Source organism: Anabrus simplex, chromosome 5 (genome assembly GCF_040414725.1).
Source record: "Anabrus simplex isolate iqAnaSimp1 chromosome 5, ASM4041472v1, whole genome shotgun sequence".
Classification (NCBI taxonomy): domain Eukaryota; kingdom Metazoa; phylum Arthropoda; class Insecta; order Orthoptera; family Tettigoniidae; genus Anabrus; species Anabrus simplex.
Genome location: NC_090269.1, coordinates 45037213 through 45061646, shown reverse-complemented (window position 1 = coordinate 45061646; position 24434 = coordinate 45037213). Strand labels below are relative to the sequence as shown.

The following is a 24434-nucleotide window of genomic DNA, read 5'->3' as shown; positions in this document are numbered from 1 at the left end:
GTGGATCAATACAAAAAATGGGTGAAAATGTAAAATCAAGATAAAATAATGGAAGAAAAAATAAATCACAAACCAAGTAAAATTAGTCGCAAGCGTAATAACCCATCTAAATATGACGAATCCAAATGTTCACGGCTTGTGCCTTCTGAATGTGGTGTTGTCTGCCCACTAGTGGAAGTTCTTCACAATGACCCAAGAATGCTTCAAAATAGGTACCGGTAGATTCAAAAAAGTAATGAAATAACACAATTTTGCATTATAAACCAATAGTAATACCTTACTTGGTCCAGTGAATTTGCTCTTATTTTCTTACGATCTTTCACTTCGATATGATGCCAGTAGCGCTTTCATCTTCGCTTTCACTGTAGAGATAGAAAAGTTTCGTTGAGAACTCATTTCCTTCTAAGCATCTTCTCTTTTATTGCGATTGAAATAGTTTTTGTTTTTCGGATTCCACATAGAATCTATTTTTGTAGAGCTCGATGAGCTGCAAGCACTGTTCTTGATTCATCTCTCGCGCAACTACGGGACCACGTTTACACTGAGAGAAATTCGATGAGCGAAACCCTTTGATGCGCGGACAAAAACCGACTGACCTCCGGCTCGCAGCGAGGGCCCTCACTCCGCAATTACTCAGGGGTGAGGGAGCGTCTACACTACGCGCAATTCCCTCGCGAAATTATTTCGCGAGGAAATTGCGCTTAGTGTAAACGCAGCTTTTAAGTATTTCCACTACATTATTTACGAATGTTTTCAGGGACGTCACCGATTAAAACACTCCATTTATTATGTTTTTTCTAATTACAATATGCTTTGCGGGTTTTTTTTTTTTTTCGGATATTGGCGCCTGAGGAAATAGCCAAATTAGTTCACGAACAGCCAGAGAAAGAAAACTTGGACAGCGCCGAATCAGGTGAGGAACAAGAAGTCGTCACGAAACTGAATCTGAGGAAGATCTCACTTCAGCGGACGGATCTGACTTAGAAGGAAGTGAAAATGAACGTTATGAATACTTTATTGGAAAAGACGAAGCCACCAGGTGGAGGAAAACTGATTTTTCAAAGGTATGGCAAACTAAAACCAAAAATCTTGTCAAAGTATTTCCAGGTTCAAAGTCCGACCCGCTGGCTGAATGGTCAGCGTACTGGCCTTCGGCTAAGAGGGCTCCGGGTTCGTTTCCGGGCCGGGTCGAGGATTTTAACCTTAATTGGTTAATTCCAATGGCTCGGGGGCTGGGTGTGTGTGGCGTATTCAACATTAGAAATCATCCCAGGTAGGGCCCTCATCATCACAGGCATGCAGGTCGCCTAATAGGCCGTTTACCAGAAAAAGACCCGCACCAGGCCTCTCCAGAGGCCACACGCCATTATTATTATTATTATTATTATTATTATTTGCTAGTTGCTTTACGTCGCACCGACTCAGATAGGTCTTATGGCGACGATGGGACAGGAAATGGCTAGGAGTGGGAAGGAATCGGCCGTGGCCTTAATTAAGGTACAGCCCCAGCATTTGCCTGGTGTGAAAATGGGAAACCACGGAAAACCATCTTCAGGGCTGCCGATAGTGGGGTTCGAACCTACTATCTCCCGAATACTGGACACTGGCCATTATTATTATTATTATTATTATTATTATTATTATTATTATTATTATTATTATTATTATTACCCAGGTTCTAAACGTAATGCCAGAAGAATCAAAGATGAAATATCTTCCTTCCATAAAATAGATGATGAAGATATGGTAGATGGCACCGTGATTCACACCAACATGTAAATTAGAACTTGCGGAGTGCCTGTGTATTAGAAGATGCTTGCGTAATCGGATCAAATTTCTGAAAAGTGTTCAAGCGTGCAAATAACATTTATTGTTGCATTTTCACTTGCTACAGTGTATAATACCTTAACATTTGTAATTATTAGTGATATGGATAAATACAATTCGATGAAAATGAGATATTTACTATTATTATGTGTTGTTGAAGTGTGGGGTATAACGTACACCACGCGCCTGGCCATGTATAATTTTTAGGCGCGCCTGTTGGAGGGTTAAAATTACAAAAAAATAAAAAAATAGGGGAGGCAGGAATCGATCTCGGAGAAAACCAGCTTGCAGAATGCTAACACCTACACGACAGCGGCGGACTTGGACAAGAACACACCAACAAAAGTGGTTATATTAACCATTTCAAGTGATTTGGCATTCATAAACATGTAACTTACGCTTTTATTTAGGGGAGAATATCAATAGGAAAGTACGTACGATATATTTTCAAATACATAATACCATAAAAACAAGTAGTTTTATGAGACTGCTGACACCGCCATCATAGCCATGGTTTTAAATTGTTCATTAATGTTATGAACTTGGGGAAGTTTCCGTTAGCGGTTAAGAGGGAAAACAGAAAAGGCCGACACTTCGAAGAAAGAAGTTATCGGCAAAAAGATGTGAAAATGAAAGATTTCCTAGGCCTCAAAAACCTAATACGGTCGGAAAAGAGACGTCGGACAGAAAAACGAATGCGACGAGCCTGACACAAGAGGAAGGAATGCCAGACTCAGCTTGGGGACCCATGCTCGCCAACCCACGCTCCCAATACGAATGCCTCTGGGTTCCCTTTTAGTCGCCTTTTAAAACAGATGGGCGATACTGTGGGTATATTCTACAGCCCCAACCCACAGGGTTATTTAATTAAACTCGAATGCATGAGTAGATGTCTGATGAAGTATTGTTTTAGTACTCCATTAAAAGAGCATGTGCTCGTAATTAGTTCAAAGGATGCGGACTGTGTCCCTACACTTGCATACGGTATCATGAACACTCGAACATATACATTTTAATTGTTCTGTTACTCAGAAAGTACCCTTTTGATGTCTCCGTTTCGGCTTAATAATAATAATAATAATAATAATAATAATAATAATAATAATAATCTGTATACATAAAATTTGCCTTTGCTGGCGAGATGTAGTTTTTTACAGTGCACTATGTCTTCCAGCACGGACTAGAATAATTTTATTACTTTCACCGACCTGTCTCAGTCTCATCCTTTGCTTTTGGCAATATGAAAGTGACCGATGTATGAGAGATGCTGGTAACACCATTCTTTATGCAGCCAGTCCCTGTTATGAATGGTGCGAAAATATCGCTCATAGGGTTGGTTGGTGCATGCATTTCAGTGGGCTTGGCAGACTGATATGTAACAGCAACTTCTGGCCCGGTGAGGAAAGCAACAGGAAACTGCCTCACTCCTCATTTCCTTAGCACGCCTCTTCAGTGACACCTAGGCTATCTATAACAGCTGTAGGTGGAGCTGTGGAGGATCAAACCAGCCTTCGAGCTGAATACCATACATACATACATACATACATACATACATACATACATACATAAAACATGCCCAGATTAGCGGATTCATCATCGGCGAGTCAAAACTATTGGACATAAAGAAAATTTTGGGGATGCATTTATATTGCAGTGCAGGTGCTCACTAAGGGAGGACTTTGGATATTCCGTCACTACAGGAGTGAAAAGATGTTACAGGCGTGAAAAATGGTACTTGAAATATCCTTTAAAAATAAAGAAATGCGTATTTTTTTGTTTTTTACAAAAACCATTTAAGGCGGTAAAAGAAGTGTAAAATGGGGGTGAATGTTCAAAACGAGTACACCTCAAACATGTTACATACGTAAAAAAAAAAGTACTTGTGCCTATAAACATATAGTATTTAATACACGTGTTTTTCAAATTTCCCCAATGAATACATAATTCTAAATTCATTTTGATTTCCACTTAATTTGTTCACAGCCGACGGTTACCTGTAGTTGTATTTCCTCTTAAAAGACCACCACCACCACCACCACCACCACCACCACCACTCAACACAGCCGGTCAGGGACAGCATTGGAAAATCGTTTATCTTGCATAGCTTTCCAGCCCAAGCATTAAACGTAAGCCAAATACAGTGTCCCACTCCCGGTAGGACCGAGAGACAACATAAATGTTCCGAGAGGTATATTCATAACCTCCGCCGTATTCTATTACCGATATTCTTATATTCATTGCTTATTTATGCAGCCAATAGCCTTGTCATGAGTACTAACCATTTTTACAGGCGGTGTTGTTAGTAGTGTTCTTCAGCATTCAAACATTCCTGGCATCTTCTAATAAAATTGCTATTCACACGCGTAAGTTCCTGTTGCGTAATTGCCCTAATTACTGTTGTTATATTGTGTTTAAGTTCATCTATGGTGTGAGGATTATTTCTTTTAAACTTTATTTTTAATGTTCCCCACAAATAATAGAAGTAGCACAATATAAGATTGGGGGAGTGGGGAGGGCATAACCCTTCCGATATTATCGTATCATCAAAAACCGCCTCTATGTCTTGCAAAGAATCATGTGCAGCATGAACTGTGGCAGAATCCTATTGGAAATACCCATATCTCATTATCTATCAACATTTGAAAAAATGATAGGAGAATACGTGTGCCGTATTTCTGTATGGTATCGTTGAAAAATACGGGGCCTAATATCCGTTCTGCAGTTACAGCACACCATATACCAATTTTCTGGTCATGTAAAGGAACTTAGTGAAATAATCTCCGATTTTCTGCGCTCCAATATCTATTGTTTTGTGAAGAAACACGACTACTCAAATGAAACCATGCCTCGTCTGAGAAAATTATTAAATGAGGGGCAACAATGCCGTCAGCAATATTTTACTCTGGCTTCATCGTCACAGGGCCGTAATTGGCGTTTCATTTCAATATTTTAGTAGCCCTATGTAAGTTACCGAGGATGTTGAGATACAGACTTGTTCAACACGTCGAACAGATTTAGGGGGAGATCCTATGAACGATGTGTTAATGCCGATTTTTTTCTTCCGATAGAACCCTTCGCTTCGGATTAGGAATTACATCATTAAGTGCTCCCGTTGTTCGTAATTTATTCACGAGACAACGGTTTCTCTACCTGGAACTGAAATCACGGGAAGTCTCTCCTGAAATCGCCTACACACGACTTCCCACGACACAAAAACTCCAGCAACTGACCGCCTCGTGGCTATGCAGTAAGTCAGCATGAGGTTATGAATACAGTACACCGCTCCGAGCGTGCATGGACATGTCGACTGCCGGCCCCGCTGGGAGCGGGACACACTACACTGCAATTAACGCGCTCAGTCACGAAGATAAATTGCATAAAAATAAGTAAATAAGGAAATGACGGCCCCATGGTTCTGGAAAAGCTTAGCCTACTAAGTTACAAAAATGTTGCAAGATTTGGTCTGGGAAGACTTGTGAGAAAGGAGACGAGCTGCTCGACTAAGTGGTATGTTCCGAGCTGTTAGTGGAGAGATGGCGTGGAATGACATTAGTAGACGAATAAGCTGGAGTGGTGCCTTTAAAAGTAGGAAATATCACAATATAAAGTTGGAATCCAAGAGGACAAACTGGGGCAAATAAATATTCGTTTATAGGAAGGGGAGTTGGGGATTGGAATAACTTACCGAGGGAGATGCTCAATTAATTTCCAATTTCATTGTAATCATTTAAGAAAAGGCTAGGAAAACAATAGATAGGGAATCTGCCACCCGGGTGACTCCCTAAATGCAGTTCAATAGTGACTGATTGATTGACTGACCACTGTTTAACCCCAAAGACTTACAGATTACGAAGTGACCCGTGGTCAGCACAACGAATTCTACCAGCCACTATTCATGGCTTGCTAGATCGGGGCCGCCATCGCACCGCCAGACAGCTCCTCAGTTGTTCTCGCGTAAGCTATGTGGACTTCGAACCAGCCCCCAGATCAAGGTACAAATTTCTGACCGGGTCGGGAATTGAACTAGGGACCTCTGCGTATACGAAACGAATAGATTGCCAATACATCCAAGACGTTATGCAAAATACGGATCAGGAAACTCTACGATTTCAAGTTTTCAATGTTTAGTCAAGACTGGCAACTTTCGGGTGGCAAGTAGGTTCGTATATTACCATGAATCTCGAATTAACTCCCGTTATCACCTTTTTTTTTTAAAGTACGGTAATGTATGTATAGTACTCAGCCCGAAAGCTCGGTTGGTTCTCAACAGCTCCACTATTAGCTGCTGAAAATGCCCCAGAAATCACCGAAAACTCTACGAGAGAAATGAGTGAAGTGGCTGCTTGTTGCCTTCCTCACCGAGCCAGAATTTGCTAATTAAATATCAGTCTGCGAAACTCACTGACCTACACGAATAAACCGACCTTATCAGCAACGTTTTCACACCATTCAATACAGACTTCTTGTATAAGGAATGTCATTACAAGAATCGCCTATGCCTTAGTCACTGTCATACTGTCAAGGCCGAGGATGAGACTGAGACATGTCAATGAAAATAAGACTTGCTGTAGCCTATACCACTGTACACACTAGCTCTCGCCAGCAAGGGGAAACGGCAATACCAGTGATCAGAATCAAAACAGTCACCAAAGAAAGCAAATTCAACACCACAGAGCAGTGTGTCTGACGGCGAGTTGACCTAGCACATCCGTCTGGAGAGCGAAGGTTCGAGTTCCGAGCGTGACACATCTTCAGCTCCTTTGTAATAGAACATAGACTGCTCCGAAAGAAACCATTCGAAAGTTTCAAAAAATACTTTGTTTACCCCATGGCTAGTATCGTCAAGTGTCCGTCTACTTGACCAAATGGTCAGCGTATTGGTCTTCGGTTCCTAGTGCCTCGGCTTCCGGGCGGGGATTATACCCACGTCTGGTTAATTCCTCCAGCTCCAGAGCTGATACGCGCGTTTCCGTTACACTCCGGCGCATTAGCTCAGGTTTGAGGAACTAGTCTTCACATAAGCAAATTACTATTAATATAGTGAATTCTATATTTAACAGGATACAGAATCGTAGGCAAAGAAACCGAGCGAGTTGACCGTGGTTTTAGGGTCGCGTGGCTGTAAGCTTGCATTCGGGAGATGGTGGGTTCGAATCCCACCGTAGGCAGCCCTGAAAATGGTTGTCCGTAGTTTCCCAATTTCACACCGCGCAGATTCTGGGGCTGTACCTTAATTAAGGCCACGGTCGCTACCTTCCCATTCGTAGAACGTTCCTATCCTTGCGTTGCCAAAAACCTTCGATGTGTTAGCGCAACTTTAAATCAGTTTTAAAAACAATTAATTATTAAAATGGGAACGAACTTGTGAAAACGCATGTTTGACAGGTACACAATAATGGCGTAGTTCAAAAAACCAATGGGGATTAATAATCGTCTGAACTGGCAAAGGTAAATTGGATGAACTGATTAGAAGGGCCAGGAATCCCAAGTTTAAATACTCTCCCCAGTAAAAACACCAAGGAAACACTGTAGCCCAGTCAAGAGTCATACTGATGCTCATTTCGATTTATTTTAAATTTTAAATAAAAAATATCAAACGGAGAGCAATAAGGAGAAAATTATTGACTTTAGCAATGATGTTCCCACAGACTAACAAAACCAAACACCTCAAGCGAGATGGTCTTGCCAAAAAGATGCACAAGGCTGCCTCCCAAAACCCACGAATGGAAAAATACATAACGTGGTTTAAAATCTGCGTTACTCTACACCTGGAAGGATTATCGCAACGTTCAGGATCTTGTCGGCGCAAGCTCATAAAACATTCCAGAAACAACATTGATTTCAATTTTGTCAGGCATTATTGATGTTGATATTTTATTACTGACAGGCATTACTGAAGCTGTTTAGACGCCAATTTTCAAGAACGACGCATTTACTTAGCGGCATACATTTTCTTTCGCATAAAACAGTACTACTAAAACGATAAAACGACAGGCACTTAAAAACTACATGCTATACGTCATACAGCATAATTAATGTGCGTATACGAACAGACAGTGACCTAGAATATAATTATGTCAAATGAATTTTTGTAACTCATACAGCAGAAAATAGAACCGCAAGGCGTCATATACAGCAACCAGTACAACAATGTGCTAGATGAAATGCACAAACACTACCTTGTAGACGTAAGATTCCTAAAACTATACAATATGCCGATGACCCACTATCACCGTATGGCTGATAAGAATATTACGAAAATCTGAGAGAAATGTACGCACACATAAGTGTATTGATTTATGTAGTAAGTTGCACTCTTCGCAACCAATCTTGGAATGCATATCCAAGAAAGTATTACCATTTCGAGGACGGCAAAGAGAACTATACGCTATACAAGAAAAAGTAGCATAACGCCACAAACACGAAGGAACATATGGAAAAATTACTTTCATCCTCGGTGAGATTTCAATATGCGTATTTTTTAAAATGAGAAAACACCGTGCTGAGACAATCATTATGGAAAAGAAACTAAAATGCTTGACTAGCCAACTGCCAGACGTCGTTTAAATGAAGTACAACCAATCAAATTTATAACGAAATTAATCAACCGCTTCCTATAAACACATGCTCCTTTTGGCAGCTGTAACAGTCAACTCCTTTACAAATGCAACTGACAAAAGTAAAATTACTGCAACTGCATGTAATAACAAAAAGGCACTTTGCTATCCTGATACACACATTCATTTTCTAGTAGTGATAAACATCCTTGTTACATCATGCGGCGATCAATGCTGTTTCTCCTTTGGATCATCACTGACACCCAAACAAATTAACTGGGAAACAAAACTTACCTCCAGTTATGTAACGCCCACTGCAAGAGCTGGTTCGAGTATATTTAGAGGAGAACAAAACAAGAAAGCGGGAAAAACCGACTCTTTGCGAGAGAACTCACCGAGTCGCCCCCACAACATTCGAAAATTCAACACCCACCACTGAGATTAATCAATACACACCGCCCGCCAGGGTGTATGACGTCACTCGCTAGAATGGGTCACGTGACTACGGACTCGACAATCTATATGCACGTTAAAAAGAAAAGTGGGAGAAATGGGGGAAGAGGGAAAACATGGATACAGTACTTGGATTAAAATGTACAAACCAGTACAAGCAAATTTACAACATCAAATACCGTATTACCTTGCTCTGAATAATCGTTAAATTAACCATGACGTATACCAACACACTAGAAAGAATCACCGGTAATTCTCCAGAATTCAATAAATTCAAAGCAGACGATAGTACGCCGAGCTGTCATTAGAAATGTAGTTTTAAAAAGAATGAGCATGTTGCTCGAGCGAGATCTTCGGTCTTGGACACGAGGACAGCGTTCTCGCGCCACCTGTTTCATGTTCGGTATGGTGCCAGGACACTGATGTGGTCACAGCCTGGCAGCTGTGACTAAACAAAATATTATCCTAAAATATGTCTGGAGGTGTTACAAGCATTATCAGCCAACTAAAGGATAGCAGACTGCGATCGACTCAAACTGTATCCCTATTTCATGGATTTAGTGAACCGGTTACAACTACGGAACAAATTAATTACAAGTATGACTCGTCACTTCTCCAAATGCAAAGGAGTCGTTAAATGTAGTGTGTTTGAATCCTGAATATTCTTAATTCCGTATTATTTTACCACAATTCAAGAATTTCTTGTCAAATTGGTAATAGTATTATTTTACTTACAATTCTGAACGGAAAAGTGGATGGTCTAGTGAAAAAGGGCGAGCCCCAAGTACACATAAAATGTTTCCTAAACCTATCCTGACCGAGCTCGATAGCTGCAGTGCGGCCAGTATCCAGTAATCGGGAGATAGTGGGTTCGAACCCCATCGTCGGCAGCCCTGAAGATGGTTTTCCGTGGTTTTCCATTTTCACACCTGGCAAATGCTGGGGCTGTACCTTAATTAAGGCCATGGCCGCTTCCTTCCCATTCCCAGGCCTTTCCCATCCCATTGTCGCCATAAGACACATCTGTGTCGGTGCGACGTAAAGAAAAAAAAATCCTGGAAACAATGAAAAATTTACAATAATCAAACCGTTTACGAAATACTGTGCAAAATATACAACTGTACGGTACACAATTTCTCACTGATCGTCAATTCCCGCTATTGATAGCTTATCATCTACACTAATCATTCGCTCATTTGTGTGCTCACCTACTTCCTTTCGTTCAACCAGTCTGCCATTCAATCATTCCCTCCACATACAGACAAATGCAGCAGTTTCCTCTAAAAATTTTCCTTTAAGCACAACTGAACTTTTGGAAGAGGGAAGTTCATAAGAGCATATTTCGCATATTTTGTCTTGGGACAATTTGACGTCTCGCCATGTAAATTGTCCTGCTTGGATGTAATTCGACACGCTGTAATTTTTCTGAAAGTTTGGGATGTTCCACCTAATAGGGACAGGTGGCAACCCCAGTCAGGAAAGCCACAATTTGGCAACGAATGAGTATTGCATCAATTCACATACCCTGATAAAGAGTTCCGTAGCTTTGCGAAACGCCAACAAGAAACCTTCTAGAAGGCAGAGATACAGATGAGAGGTGGAAATAAAGTAACTCCTCCTCCCCTCTTGAGCTGAGCAGCAAAACAGCGATCGACGTTGTAAGGGATCCGTATCTATAGTGTATGTAGGTGTATGCACACGAGAATTTTAGTTTGTTTGGCTATTGTCTCAATAGAAGGTAAGCTGTCAGGCTGAGAAGCCCAGACGATTGAGGTGCTGGCCTTCTGACCATAATTTGGCAGGTTCGATCCTGGGTCAGTGCCGTGGTATTTGAAGGTGCTCGAATAAGTCAGCCTCGTGTCCGTACATTTACTGGCACGTAAAAGAACTGCGGGACAAATTTCTGGCAAGTCAGGGATACAACCTTGAAAAGTAGTTAGTGGGACGTAAAAATATTATTATTATTATTATTATTATTATTATTATTATTATTATTATTATTATTATTACAATTATTATTATTATAAACCTTGTTGAAAGGTGGTGGCAGTGATTGTTGTTTTAGAGGAAGAACAACTACTAACCAACCATCCTTTCTGAACAAATAGTGCAAACCGCTTATTAACCTTTTAACCGCCAACGTCCGATTGATCAGATGTTCCGGAAAAATGCTTTCCAAGTTATTTATTCGTTTTATTAATGTATAATACATGTTTTGGACCAGTATTGGATTTAATAAGACTTTATACAACAAGTTTAGTAGAGGAACTTGCTGCCGAGTGGCTTGATGGCCAAGCGGCATTTCAACTCCCGCGGGCGGGTAACGAACCCCTTACTATTTTACCGAGAAAAAAGGAACGCAACTGTTCCGTCTTCAGAAAGATTAGTACTAGTCAAGGTGGTAACTGAAAAAAAAAAAAAAAAAGACCAGATACATTTGTAAACAGTGTAAGAAGAGTGCACAACCTTTGTGCCTCCCTAAGCACATTTGCTAGAACACGTCATAAACATGTGTAAATATTAGTAAATAATTTCTTGTATTATATTTTAAAGGTAAAAGTTAATTTTAGAGCGTTAAGTCTGTGTGAAGAGACATTAGTAGTAATTTTTTACTTAAAACGAACCAGGAACTGCAGCATTTGCATATAATGTAATATTAGAATATTTCACGTTTATGTAATAATAATAATATTATAATAAATATTGTAACTGTAATATTGTACACAAGGCTCTATTTTTTATATGCAGCATAGGAAACACCACCTCTTTAAAATAATGCAGCTTTTGATAGTAAAAATATTTTTTCTTACCGGTTTTTGATCACGAAATACCTGTTTTTCAAAGAAAGGAAATATTTATTTCAATTATCACTTCATAAAATAAAAATGTATAAATTAACGGTGCATTAATTTACATCAATAAAATGTCCGAAGCATTACCTTCGAAACAAAAAAATGCCCATCCAATTTACATAAATTGAACAGAAGTTATTGCGAATAATTTACAGCAAGGTAAAAAGTGCTCATTAAGCCTTGGCGGTATAGGACATGGACACCGCGTATGAGGCTGGCGGTCAAAGGGTTAAAGAGAGAAGTTTGAAAATTAGTAGAGAAAAAAATCTATTACGCTGAAAAGCACACTGAAAACTTAAAATTTAGAACCTCTTAATTAATAACGTTATTTGCCTGAGGTCCCACTAACTACTCTTCACGGTTATCGGAGACGCCGACTTGGCGGAATTTAGTCCCGCAGGAGGAACCCCACGACGAGCGAATGACGAGATCAGCAGTATTTCCGTCATCGGCTAGTATGGGTTCGAGTGTATCCTGCAGACCCAGATTCTGTCTTACCCCAGAGTGATCGACGCAGCCTGTGAAGATGTGAGCCACTGTGAATTCGGCACCACAAGAACACACTGGAGTGGGGGAGGGTTCCCTCTTCCGGGAACTATCCTCAAGCCTACACAAAACTACGGCCTCTCTCCGTGAAGGCCGGAAAGAAGACCGCCGCATGGCAGTTGTATTCTCCTAGCCACTCTGATTCTCAGGACACCAAGATGGTTCGACATAGCTGAGAACAAATATTCGTAGCAGGAACGTTCATAGACAGGTAGTAAAAGTGCCGCTTCTTTTGCAGGCTCGCCGGGCTGAGTGGATCAGACGGTCGAGGCGCTGACCCCAACTTGGCAGATTCGATCCAGGATCAGTCCGGTAGTATTTGAAGGTGCTCAAATTCGTCAGCCCCGTATCGGTAGACTTACTGGCACGCAAAAGAACTCCTGCGGGACTAAATTCCGGCACCTCCAAAAAACCGTAAAAGTAGTTAGTGGGACGTAGAGCCATTATTATTATTATTATTATTATTATTATTATTTTGGATGTCAACTGACTGCATAGAACTTTACAAGTGCTTTTTTTTTTAATTTGCTTTACGTCGCACCAACACAGAAAATGGCGAAAATGGGATATGAAAGGCCTAGGAATGGGAAGGAAGCGGCAGTGGCCTTCATTACGGCACAACTGCTGGTGTGAAAATGGGAAACCACAGAAAACCACCTTCAGTGCTGCCGACAGTGGGGTTCGAACCCACTATCTCCCGGATGCAAGCACACCGCTGCGCATCCCTAACCGCACGGCCAACTCGCCCGGTTGAGTCGGTACATACGAGAAAGTAGTCGCTTTAGTCATCTACTGCAAACTGCAGAGCTTCTAAGATGGCGAAAAAATCCGCAGTATACAAGCTACACACACTGGAAAGCGAGATCTTCGTGCTAGTATCGATCTTCGTGCTAGTATCATCAGAGACGAAAGAGCATCCTACGTTTTCTCCGATCATAGAACCATTCTTGAAGACATGTCGCGCGGCCGGACACGGCTGCTAGTCCACTGGAAGCGACTACGCGCGATTACGAAATGCGGTAATGAAATGAAATGAAATGGCGTATGGCTTTTAGTGCCGGGAGTGTCCGAGGACATGTTCGGCTCGTCAGATGCAGGTCTTTTGATTTGACTCCCGCAGGCGACCTGGGCCTCGTGATGAGGATGAAATGATGAAGACGACACATACACCCAGCTCCCGTGGTATCGAAATTAACCCATGGCGGTTAAAATTCCGGATCCTGTCGGGAATCAAAACCGGGGCCCCTTGAACCAAAGGCCAGCACGCCAACCATTTAGCCATGGAGCGGGACACGAAATAAGGTGATTACGTACGATCCCACTGCGAAATGAAACCAAGTACAGTGCAAGCGACCTGGAGCGGCCAACTTCACGCGACTACAGTCGACAGATCCTCCTCGAATGGGATTTGCAACTTCTTGTCGCCAGTATACTACGGTTCCTACGAACACTTGGTTGTCTCCCGTCGTCATACACATTATTATTATTATTATTATTATTGTGATTATTGTGTCACTCAACATTTGTCATGGATTTAGATAGTGAAAATTTGGTCAGTGCAATTTGTGAAAAAATCATCCCTATGGAACAAGTAAGATGAACGCTATCATTTCGAGATATACAACGCCAACTATGGGCGAATGTTATAAAGTGGGTGATGATAAAAATGGCGTGTATGTCTAACCCTTAGTCCCCTTTCTTGTTGCGGGGTCGGTGATGAGGTGAGTTGAATTTACATGGCGTGTTTTACAGTTAAGATTTCTTCCTGACATTAACCTCAGATGAGGAGCTAATGAAATGATAATGGTGAATGGAACTAGGTAAAGAGGTGGAAAGAATCGGCTGTAGCCTATGAATAGGAACTGTCCCGCCATTTGCCTGGAAATGATCATGCGACACCACAGAAAACCATTCTCGGGACAGCCGGCACGGCGGTGGGGTGCATCTCCCGAATGCAGAACTTGGCTCTATAGCCGTAGCGGGATAATATGCGTGACCACTCTGCTCACTGGGTGTTGATAACAGTAACTAATCTTATTAAAGTATTATTTATAATCTCAGTACATCTTGTAACTGATCCACAGAAGGTAGCTCATCCGCTTAACAATAGAAATTGTGGCTCCCAACAACCAATACCAAGATAAGGAAAACGAATGATAAAATACTTGATGACGACGAAAAATTACTTGAAATAGAGACAGCAAAATTATAATTACTAATCGAAAGTAAAGCCGTTCCATATATCAAGAAGGTTCCGGGAGATAGTGGGTTCGAACCCCACTGTCGGCAGCTCTGAAGATAGTTTTCCGTGGTTTCCCGGTTTCCCATTTTCACACAAGGCAAATGGTGGAGCTATACCTTAATCAAGGCCACGGCCGCTTCCTTCCCACTCCTAGCCCTTTCCTATCCAATCGTCGCCAAAAGACCTATCTTTGTCGGTGCGATGTAAAGCAGCTTAACAAAAAAGGTTCCTGACAATCGAAAACTGGCTGTCAGAAAGAAGCACCAACAAGTTTTGAAAGATGGGGATGAAGTACGTCAAACTTGTCTGCACACGCCGTCTCCGTATAAATACACACGGATCCCCGTCACCCTGAACCATCGAACCAAAATCTGAAACAAATCCCCGCCAACGACATTCTTCAAGAGTGATCCGGCTCTATAGTTATGGGCGTATGACAATAGTTTAGTAATTATTCAGGTGCGTCGTAATAAACATAGTGTTAAAGTTATATGTAATGTGGAGTTACAACAAATGTTTGAGGATTACAACATTTACAAAAAATAAAAACGAAAATGGTTAAAAACAACATGCAGAGACTGTTTAAATTAGAAACAAAGGTTTTATTTTTGTTTACCCCTTCTTACGTGAAGCTTTCTGATGGATATGTACCTTCCTTACTTTTGTATATTACACTGATACCTTAAATTACATACTTAATTTGACTTTTGATTCTTTTAAAAAATCAACGCTTTTTAAAAACTATTCATATAGCTTAGTGTAGATTCACAGTTAAACGTTTCAGGGGCGCTTATCTCCCTGAAGTCTGATATTTTGGCTATTCTTGGTCTATTGCATTCAAAATGTAGTTTCTGGAAGTATCCGCTAATATAATCAAAGGGCTTCTGGGGACTTCCTCCAAATCATCGTACAGATGCTGCAATTCTTCCACTGGCTTCCTTTTAGCTAGCATTGGGTTTAGCCAACACCGATGTCTTCTTTTGCCTGATCAGGTAGTTAATCTCAAAAAAGTGAACTCAATCCTTATCACTTATCTCACAGAATCCTTAATGCTTTTAATAACTTAACAACGCCTACTACAGGAACTCATACACACCTGTACGGAGTGTAAACGCCAAATGATAGTCGCATGAAGTTGTCTGCAGTGGACGAGCCCAGTCGTGCATAGTCGTACGAATCGAAGTCGGCTGTAGTTGCCTGATCTAGTAATCGCCCGCAGTCGCTTTCAGCGAACGAGCAGCCTACTGGTGAACGAAGCCCTGGAAATGCCTCCGTCCGTGTTCACCTTGAGTCCACGGAGTACGTCTAGTCGTATATCCAGCAGCGAAACTAGCAACGGAGGTACTTCGCTAGGGGTCCGCTCAAGACAAGCTTCGATATCCGATCTAACTTACGACACAAGCTATCAATTCGAATAGCAACTGGCCGTGTGGCATTCGGCCGGTTTTGTTACCTCTGGTACCTAAGATGCAATCGTAACCTGGATGTTGCGGCATTTCACAAATGTTGGCAGCGGACGTGAAGAGTATCTGCTAGCCGTCTTATTCGCAAAGGTGGATCTCCGTATTCGGCGAGTAGGCTGGGAATGGGGCTAGTACGATAAAATCCGGCAGCTAGCGTAACTCCACTATCGTGAATACTATCTAAAAGTTTGCGTAGATCTTGATGCTGAACCACAAGCCGTACTGTCATAGTCCATTCGAGATAGAATCGAGGCCGTGTAAAAACGTAACAACACAGCGCGGTCAATTCCTCCCAGAAGGTGCCGCTGAGAAACTAAAGCATATTAAGTTCTCTACATGCAGGCAAACTTCAACTGACGGATGTGGGGCTTGGACAAAATGGAGATGTAGGAACAGGTAGGTGTCTACCACTGGTACGACTATGTTTTGCAAGCGGAGCTCTGGTTCAGGGTGCACAATCCGACGTCGACAGAAGTGTACAACTGAGGTTTTCGCCGCTGAGACTCGAAAACCATGTTGTAGGGCCCATCTTTCGACTCGATCAATAGCTTGCTGTAGCTGTCTCTAAACAAAAACCATCCTTTCCAAGCTGTAATGTAAAGCTAAATCGTCTACATACAGAGATGGAATGACTGCGGGTCCAGGAGCGGCAACTATGCCGTTGATGCGATTACGAACAGCGTGACACTCAGTAGAGATCCCTGTAGTACGTTGAACGTAATACTGAGAAAATGCATTCCCTACTCGGACTCGAGAGAGCCAGAGGGACTCAATAAACGTAGGTAAATTACCCCGAAATCTGCATGGTGTAGTGTAGAGATTATCCCAAACCGTCAGGGAGGGTCATAAGCATTTTCCAGGTTAAAAAAAAAAAAAAAAAACCGGCGACCACATGTTCCTTCCGGAGAAAAGCGTCCTGAATGGTGCTCTCCAGTCTGACCAGATGATTGGTGGCAGACCGATGAGAGCGAAAACCACACCGGTAATTAGTCAGCAGACTCCTCTCCTCCAAAGTCCACGTAAGTCGTCGGTTCACCATCCTTTCAAATAGCTTACGGAGGCCTTTTGTGAGGGCGGGAGATTAACGATTACGTAGCTTTCAAGCGCGGCACAGTACCCTCTGCAGTTTGCGCATGTTCTCAGTTGTGTGATGCCAAGCAAGCAGGTAAACTATACGTTAGTATAATACAGGCCGAATTATCTGATGGTAAGCCGGCCTTACAGCTCGCGTACTGAATACCCTCGTAAATTCCCATCTTCAAGCCCCAAGGTTTTGTTGCCATGCATCTTGCTTCTTCACACTTTACATTATGACAGATAGCTTTTTCCAAATAATAAAACACGAGTGCATTGCGGAATATTTTTTCTAGTTAAAAAGTGTTTATGATGAGATTTCTGTAACTCCTCATTGACATTTGCCGAGAGGCCCAGAAAAATGTAGACACACTCTGGTAGTTAATATCTTTGGAACAAAATGGAATATCGTTGCAATTCTAACACGGTACTTAGCCTACAAGGAATACAAAGCCTGCTCACTCGCAGTGCTCCCTTTAGAAACAGTGTCCGCCTGGCAGTGCGCGCCTTGACCACTGCAGCGCTAGTATACCATCTCACATCAGCACTCGCTAGCACTGCAAACGGGTGTTAAAACCAGCACAAATTTACCTCTACACTATATTTCCTGTATATTATATACGTTACTACGTAGAATGAAGTAGAAAATAATAAATGTTCACCTTTTACCCCCAGGAGTTCAATTCAGCTGTGGATTTTCATTTCAAATAACACACAACTGTCGACATATACGTCTGGCATTTAAAAGGATATAAGGTCTGCACTAGATATTTTCACAATCGCACCTTAGATTTTCAGTACAGATGAACGACTTTAACCATTTTCCTTGATATTTTTCTCATAATTGTTTTTCTTCTCAAGAAGTATTCTCGGCGATAGTCATCTGTCATGCCATCAGCGTAGTTAGTGACAGAAAGGCGCAGAAACTTCTGCGGTATTATTCTGCTTCGTTCGTCAGGATGATCACTTTTTCCACACTGTAGATTTTTAGCAACAAGTGGCAACAGTATTTCGGTTAATATTTTTGCTATTTTTGGACTGCCCAGCGTTACCGATATCATTTCGTCCGTTACTTGCCCCAGTTTCATCAGCAGTGAAACAAAACTTGGCTTCGGATACTTGAGACCACCTCTGTCTTTGATTTTTATTAATGACGTCAGTGGAGATGAACTCTGGATACTGCTAATTTTATCAACACACTTTTGACATGGCATGTGGTCTTCGACAACTGTTACCAAATACCCTCCAATATATGCCATTGCAGCACTCGACATAGAAAAGACTCAGAATTCGTTGCTCCCGGTTCATCCGCGTATGCGGTTTGTTCACTAACTAACGGTTGCAAAAGTTGGAAAAGATATATTTTATTTATTTTGTTCCGAAAATAAGAAGAAAACCATTTAGAAGCTTACAGGAGACCATTAATTCCTTTTCTGGTTATTTTTCACGAAAAACTGGAAGTTAAAAGGGAACTACTTATATGTCATGTCACTTTACGTTCCACAACTACTCCTCTCTTCTTCCTGTATAGACGAGCACATTAACTTACGCTCCTTGATAAGAATGGGCTGCTGCACTCTTCGAATATTCCAAGGTTCAAATCACAGTTTCGACATTGGCAATTCTCAATGTGAGTTTCATGTAGAGTATACCACGGAAATAATGAAGGTATGAGAGAGCCTTGAAGTCCTGGGGTACCTACTCCAATATTTGTGCCATGACACCGAAGGAGTCTGGCATTGTTTATGCCTTCCCAAATAATATGCTAATGTTGACGGATCATGCAACTACTAAATAGTTTTATTCCTGCCCTTAAGAGGGAGACGGGCTTCCTAGACGTGACACCGTCTCTCGGGCCAGGAGATTTATATCGAAGATAATAATAATAATAATAATAATAATAATAATAATAATAAGTAACCTAATTTTTGCCGTCACATGGTCTGCGTATTCACTGTACCATACCTTGTCTGCTTATTGCTTTAATCCATAATTCCCTAGTTGGCTCTTGGCAAAGGAATTCATGAAAACTAGTTCCAGAAATTTTATTTCTAGAGCCTTGTTTATAAAACGGTAGGCAACAATACACCACTGTAATATAATTGACGTATTTTAACAATACGACGTCACCATTAAGCATACAACGTGTAGAAATACCGCCAACCGAGGTGTACATGTGAGGTTGAATTGCAGCGCCTCTAGCGGCAAGTATAGCATCCACAGGGCGGACAGCTAAAAGTGGCTATTGGGCAGGCTTTGCATTCCTTGTAGGCTAAGCACGGTAGCGTAGTCCTTTGTTTCCCCAACAGATGATGGTCACGTGAACGGCGCGACAATCCTGGCGGGCGTTTTCCAGCAGATGACAGTGCAGCATTAAATGAAGTAAGATTACCGTTTGAGCAACGCAAGGCCGTATTGAAGGGGTACTGTAAGTACGAAAACATGATGGAGGTACAACGACAATGGCGTAATATGTAAGGAACTCAGCCACCACCACGTACAACAATATATCGTATTCGGGATTTATTAGAAGTCGACGGTACTGCTCAGGATGTGCATAAGAAAACGTCTGGCAGACCAAAAACATCAAGTCCAGCTTCCAGAGCTGCTATGATGCAATATTATACTAAGTCACCTCAAAAATCTGTGAATCAGGGAGCACGTGAAAATGGGGTAAGCCGATCAACCGTATTGCGACTTCTGAGGGCTGCAAAGTGGACATTCCAAGATCCCTGCACGCTATGAACGAGGACGACCCGTATCGAGAGATGGAGTACTGTGAGTGGTTTGAAGGCATGCTTCGCGAGGATGAACGGATTACAGAGATGGTTATATGGTCTTTTTTTTTTTTTTTTTTTTTTTTTTGCTAGGGGCTTTACGTCGCACCGACACAGATAGGTCTTATGGCGACGATGGGATGGGAAAGGCCTAGGAGTTGGAAGGAAGCGGCCGTGGCCTTGGTTAAGGTACAGCCCCAGCATTTGCCTGGTGTGAAAATGGGAAACCACGGAAAACCATCTTCAGGGCTGCCGATAGTGGGATTCGAACCTACTATCTCCCGGAAGCAAGCTCACAGCCGCGCGCCTCTACGCGCACGGCCAACTCGCCCGGTGGTTATATGGTCTGACGAGGCGCAATTCAAACTGAACAGTACTATAAACCGCTACAACTGCATGTACTAGGCTCCTGAAAATCCTTGCGTTCACGTGGAGACCTACGCGGTGTTAATGTGTGATGTGGTCTGTCATCGAGCGGTTTGACTGTCCCATTCTTCTTTGAAGGTACCGTAACTGGTGAGGAGTATCTTCATACGCTGTAAATATCGATTTTACCTGCCATCTGAGATTTGTTTGGAAATTAAAGTTTACCTACAACAAGATGGCGCTCCGCCTCACTACATAGAGATGTCAGAGCCTACTTGGATGAAAATTTACCTGGATAATGGATAGGTCGAAGAGGAGCTGATGAGTACCCACCACGGTCTCCAGACCTTTCACCTCCTGACTTCTACCTATGGGGGACCTTAAAAAATGAAGTTTATCGACAGAAGCCAGCTACACTGAACGAACTACAAGAAACTATCGAGGCGTCCTGTACGGCTATCATACCGGCAACACTGACAGCCGTAGTTCGGTCAACAGTTCACCGGCATCGACGCTCTTTGGCTGATAATGGGGGTCACTTGAACACATAAAATAACCTTCCCCCCTGCAATAATTGTAACGGTATGTCATTTTGTTCCATTGATATTGACTATCAAAGAGCGTCTACATTTATCTGGAGTCCTCTGTATTGACACTTTCAAAGCACCACATCGACTGCTTCTCCATATCCGCTTGAAGAGCAAAGGGGTCCTAATTTCTGATACACCTGTGCAGAAGAGTCGTCGTTCTGGGTCATTGAGGACGAGACACAACTCGGGAGATCTAGAGGACACAGTGAAGAGGAGACGTCCGATCACAGATCCTTGTGTTAGGTACTCCAGAAGTTGCAACAGTCTGTGATCGAGCACCTCCGTACACCACACATTAGCCAGTAAATTGCTTCCTATGATGCGCTGCTGTAGTTCAAACAAAAGTCGTTCACGGGACAACTGGTCAAAGGCTTTGGACTAACCTACTGCGATAGTCACAATTTGTATCGTACCAGGTTGATCCTTAGACGGCCAGTCAACGCCATATTACAATAACGCTGTGCATGAATTTGGGAGAAGAAAACAATAGCGATTGGGGTTAAGCAAGTTGTTCTCCCACAAGAATTGTACCGGCACGGCACCTGTAAATTATGCATCGCCGTTGCGCCTGCGAAAACCGCTACCGGTATGTGAAATATTTCAGCTTAGAACATTGACCGGTAAGGTTCTGTCATCGAAGGTTCAGTACTGTGCGAGAAACTACAAAGAATTCTCGTTCTTAATATGAATAGAAAAAATCGTCTTTTGTAATTTTAAATCCGTGTACAATTCCATATTTTAATAATAGTAACTAAATATACATGTACAATTGTTCACATTTGATCAATTATTAGTACATAAAAATCCGTTCCCTGTTGATCACAAAGTGTACTCTGGATTACAAATATCCAGAATTCTACCACTTCCTTCTCGGACAACGACAGTGTTGAAAGTTACGCATAACTCGGAAATTTAAATAATTGGTTCGCTGATTGTCGAAGATTATTCACGCTGTATTTTGTTTTTGCAATATCAGTGAATGAAACTAATGAACATTAATGAATATGCCTGAATTTTACTCCTCGAACGAGATTACATTATTTCTCATCAATAACAATTAGCACATTATTTAATTTGGTACAACTGTATCTACAAATAGCCTTGTGCTGATATTGCTTACTGCCTTATGAAAAACGATTTCGCGAATACCAAAAAAACGTGAATCGGCATTCCCTTGACCACTTTCAGGAATAGGTCCTGCTTTCTGTACCTGAAATTCTAATCACCCTACTCACACTAGCACAGAGGAGACAGGCCATTCCACAGGCTATTACATACCCAGCGGTTTCACCCGTAACATCTGCGCTTACACCAGGAGCTCCATGGTCATGATTTCGAAGCCCAGGCGGCGCTCTGTCAATGCACACTACAGCATGTGGTCAATGATCCTCCCTTTCTACAGACCGTCTTATTTCCGGACGAAGAGCGGTTCCACAACAACGGAGCCGTTAATCGCCATAATATGCATTACTGGATTATGAATAACCTCCCTTCGATACGACCGTTACCTATGTTATACACTCACAAAGCTGTGAGATGCAGGTTTTTTCAAGCCAAAAAAAGCGGGCACGGCCGTGTCGTATTTCTGCCGTTAGGTGGCAGGCTTTAGACCTGTCCTTGCTGAGAATTAACATTGTGGAGAATGCTATTCAAAGCATTGGTGCGTCTTTCCTGTATTAAAGATCTAGGATTAGCTAATCCCGTGAAAATAATTTTTAGACACAGAATACCGTAGTCCGCAAGTGGCATGACATTCACGATGTCTGTAACATAACAATAGTCATGAAATTATGACAAAGAAATTGTTCTCCGCAGTATACGATGACACGGTAACGGAGTTAACGGAGACGTTTCTGCCGCTTATTGAAGAGATGCAGACCAAATATGCGAAATCAGCAAAGAAACACACGAAGCTATCCAAATGACAAATTAGACTGTGAAATGTATTCGGTATTTATCAACAGGTTTCCATTACATTTTAAGTCGCAACCTGAGAAGTGACGACAAAGAACTCTTCTTCAGTCATTCATGAAGGGAAGGTGGATTTAATGACGTAGTGGATGTTAGATCTTGCATGTATGCAATTGAAACAACATTGGAAACTAACATGATAGATACGTCGGATAAGTAATATAGAAAAAATACGTTCAAGACATCAGATGCTATCAAGCAGGAACATGCCGACGTAGAGATGCAGAAAATTAACGCAAATTTTCTACCCAAGGCTACTTTAGAGCTACATGACTTATAACTAGACGCTATGTTGTTCATGTGTCAGCCAGAAATAATATTGTTGTCTTTAAATAAGACGTCTAAAGTAAAGGATATTCATTAATTGTCTTTCACAACGCTAATTCCCAAAATAACTGATATTGGCTATGACAGGTGGATACTTGGTTTGAATTGCCAAAGAGAACTCACAGTATTCGTTCTGTCTAGAGCTACTCCCGGAATCAGTACAAACAGCACAAAACACAAAACACAAGACCGAGCCGCATTGGGTTACCCATTGAAAAGGTTTCTTCTTCTTCTTCTTCTTCAGAAATGATCCTAAATTCACTTCGCATGTCATACAACATGCACAAAATGCAAACGTACTTAAAAAATTAAGTGTTCGTTGTTGTCGAATATAATCAGGAGCCACACCATGTTATTACTGTAACGAAGCTCCTCACACCAATATTTCATAATCATGCAAGAAAAGTTACAGATGAATGATTTTGTGAAGAATTTCATAACAAAGCCTCTTGATAATACCAATATAAATAGTCCGTTATTGGACTTATAAATTTTCCAGCTAACTCATTCCCGGTAGCCAGCGTTTCGCCCTCTTGAGTCGGAAAGTACTAAAATTATGATTCCCGTTATCCAACAGAGTACTTGCAGGTATTTAACGTTTATTAAAAGGCGTCAATGTTTTTTTTGTTTCCATAAGTGTGACATCTGCATACCTGCCAACTTCACAAAAACAAAAATCACGAGATTTTGATAAGAAAGTCAAGAAAAATCAGGAGAAATCACAAGATACAATTGGTCAAAACCGTTTATTCTACATGTTTTGCGCAATACAGGAGTACTATGGCATATATTATAACACTTATCTCAAAACCCGACTGTTGCTATAAGAGACAAGGCTAAAAATTAAATCTCTATTTCATCACATGCAGTGCGTGAGTGAGATTATCGGTCTCTGATAAGCCTTCCGAAAATAGTATGAACTCATGCTCCATATATGTGAATCAGTCATGCACTTAGACGCCATTACTTAGCAAATGCATAAATTAATATATTGCATCACGCTCCCGCGCGATTATGCGAAACGCAATGCTATTTTTATTAAGTAATAAATTAAAATTCGCCAAAATTGTCTCCAAATGGCTCCTAAACTCCCTAGAAAAGTCACTAGTCGCTATTTTTTAAATTCTGTCACTAAATTACTAAAATATTCCAAATGTAGCGACTAGTCTCTACAATCGACTAGACTGATGTAAACGAACGCGAACATAGCACGATAGAACAAGATTGACAATCGATCTACGCGTCGCGATGTACAGGTTCAATAACTATCGCACATTCGCGCGCAGTTCTCGTATTAATAAACGTCAATATTTCATTTGAAATCATCCGATGAGCTAAATACTTCTGGCCACTGGCGTACGAAGCTGAAATGGCACGATTTAAAAACAA

General features: G+C 41.5%; 1 protein-coding gene across 5 annotated transcripts in view; it reads right to left on the bottom strand.

The window, feature by feature from the left end:
• LOC136873721 (CTD small phosphatase-like protein 2) overlaps positions 1-24434 on the bottom strand; it is a 276292-nt gene that overhangs the window by 231386 nt on the left and 20472 nt on the right. The window contains exon 1 of one of the 5 annotated variants that reach the window (XM_067146866.2): positions 8780-8808. The exons of 3 other annotated variants lie outside the window; for them this stretch is intronic. The gene's annotated coding sequence lies outside the window, so the exon portion shown is untranslated. Of the gene's footprint in view, positions 1-8678; positions 8809-24434 lie in introns of those variants that run through there. One more of the 5 variants, XM_067146865.2, reaches the window with a different exon arrangement.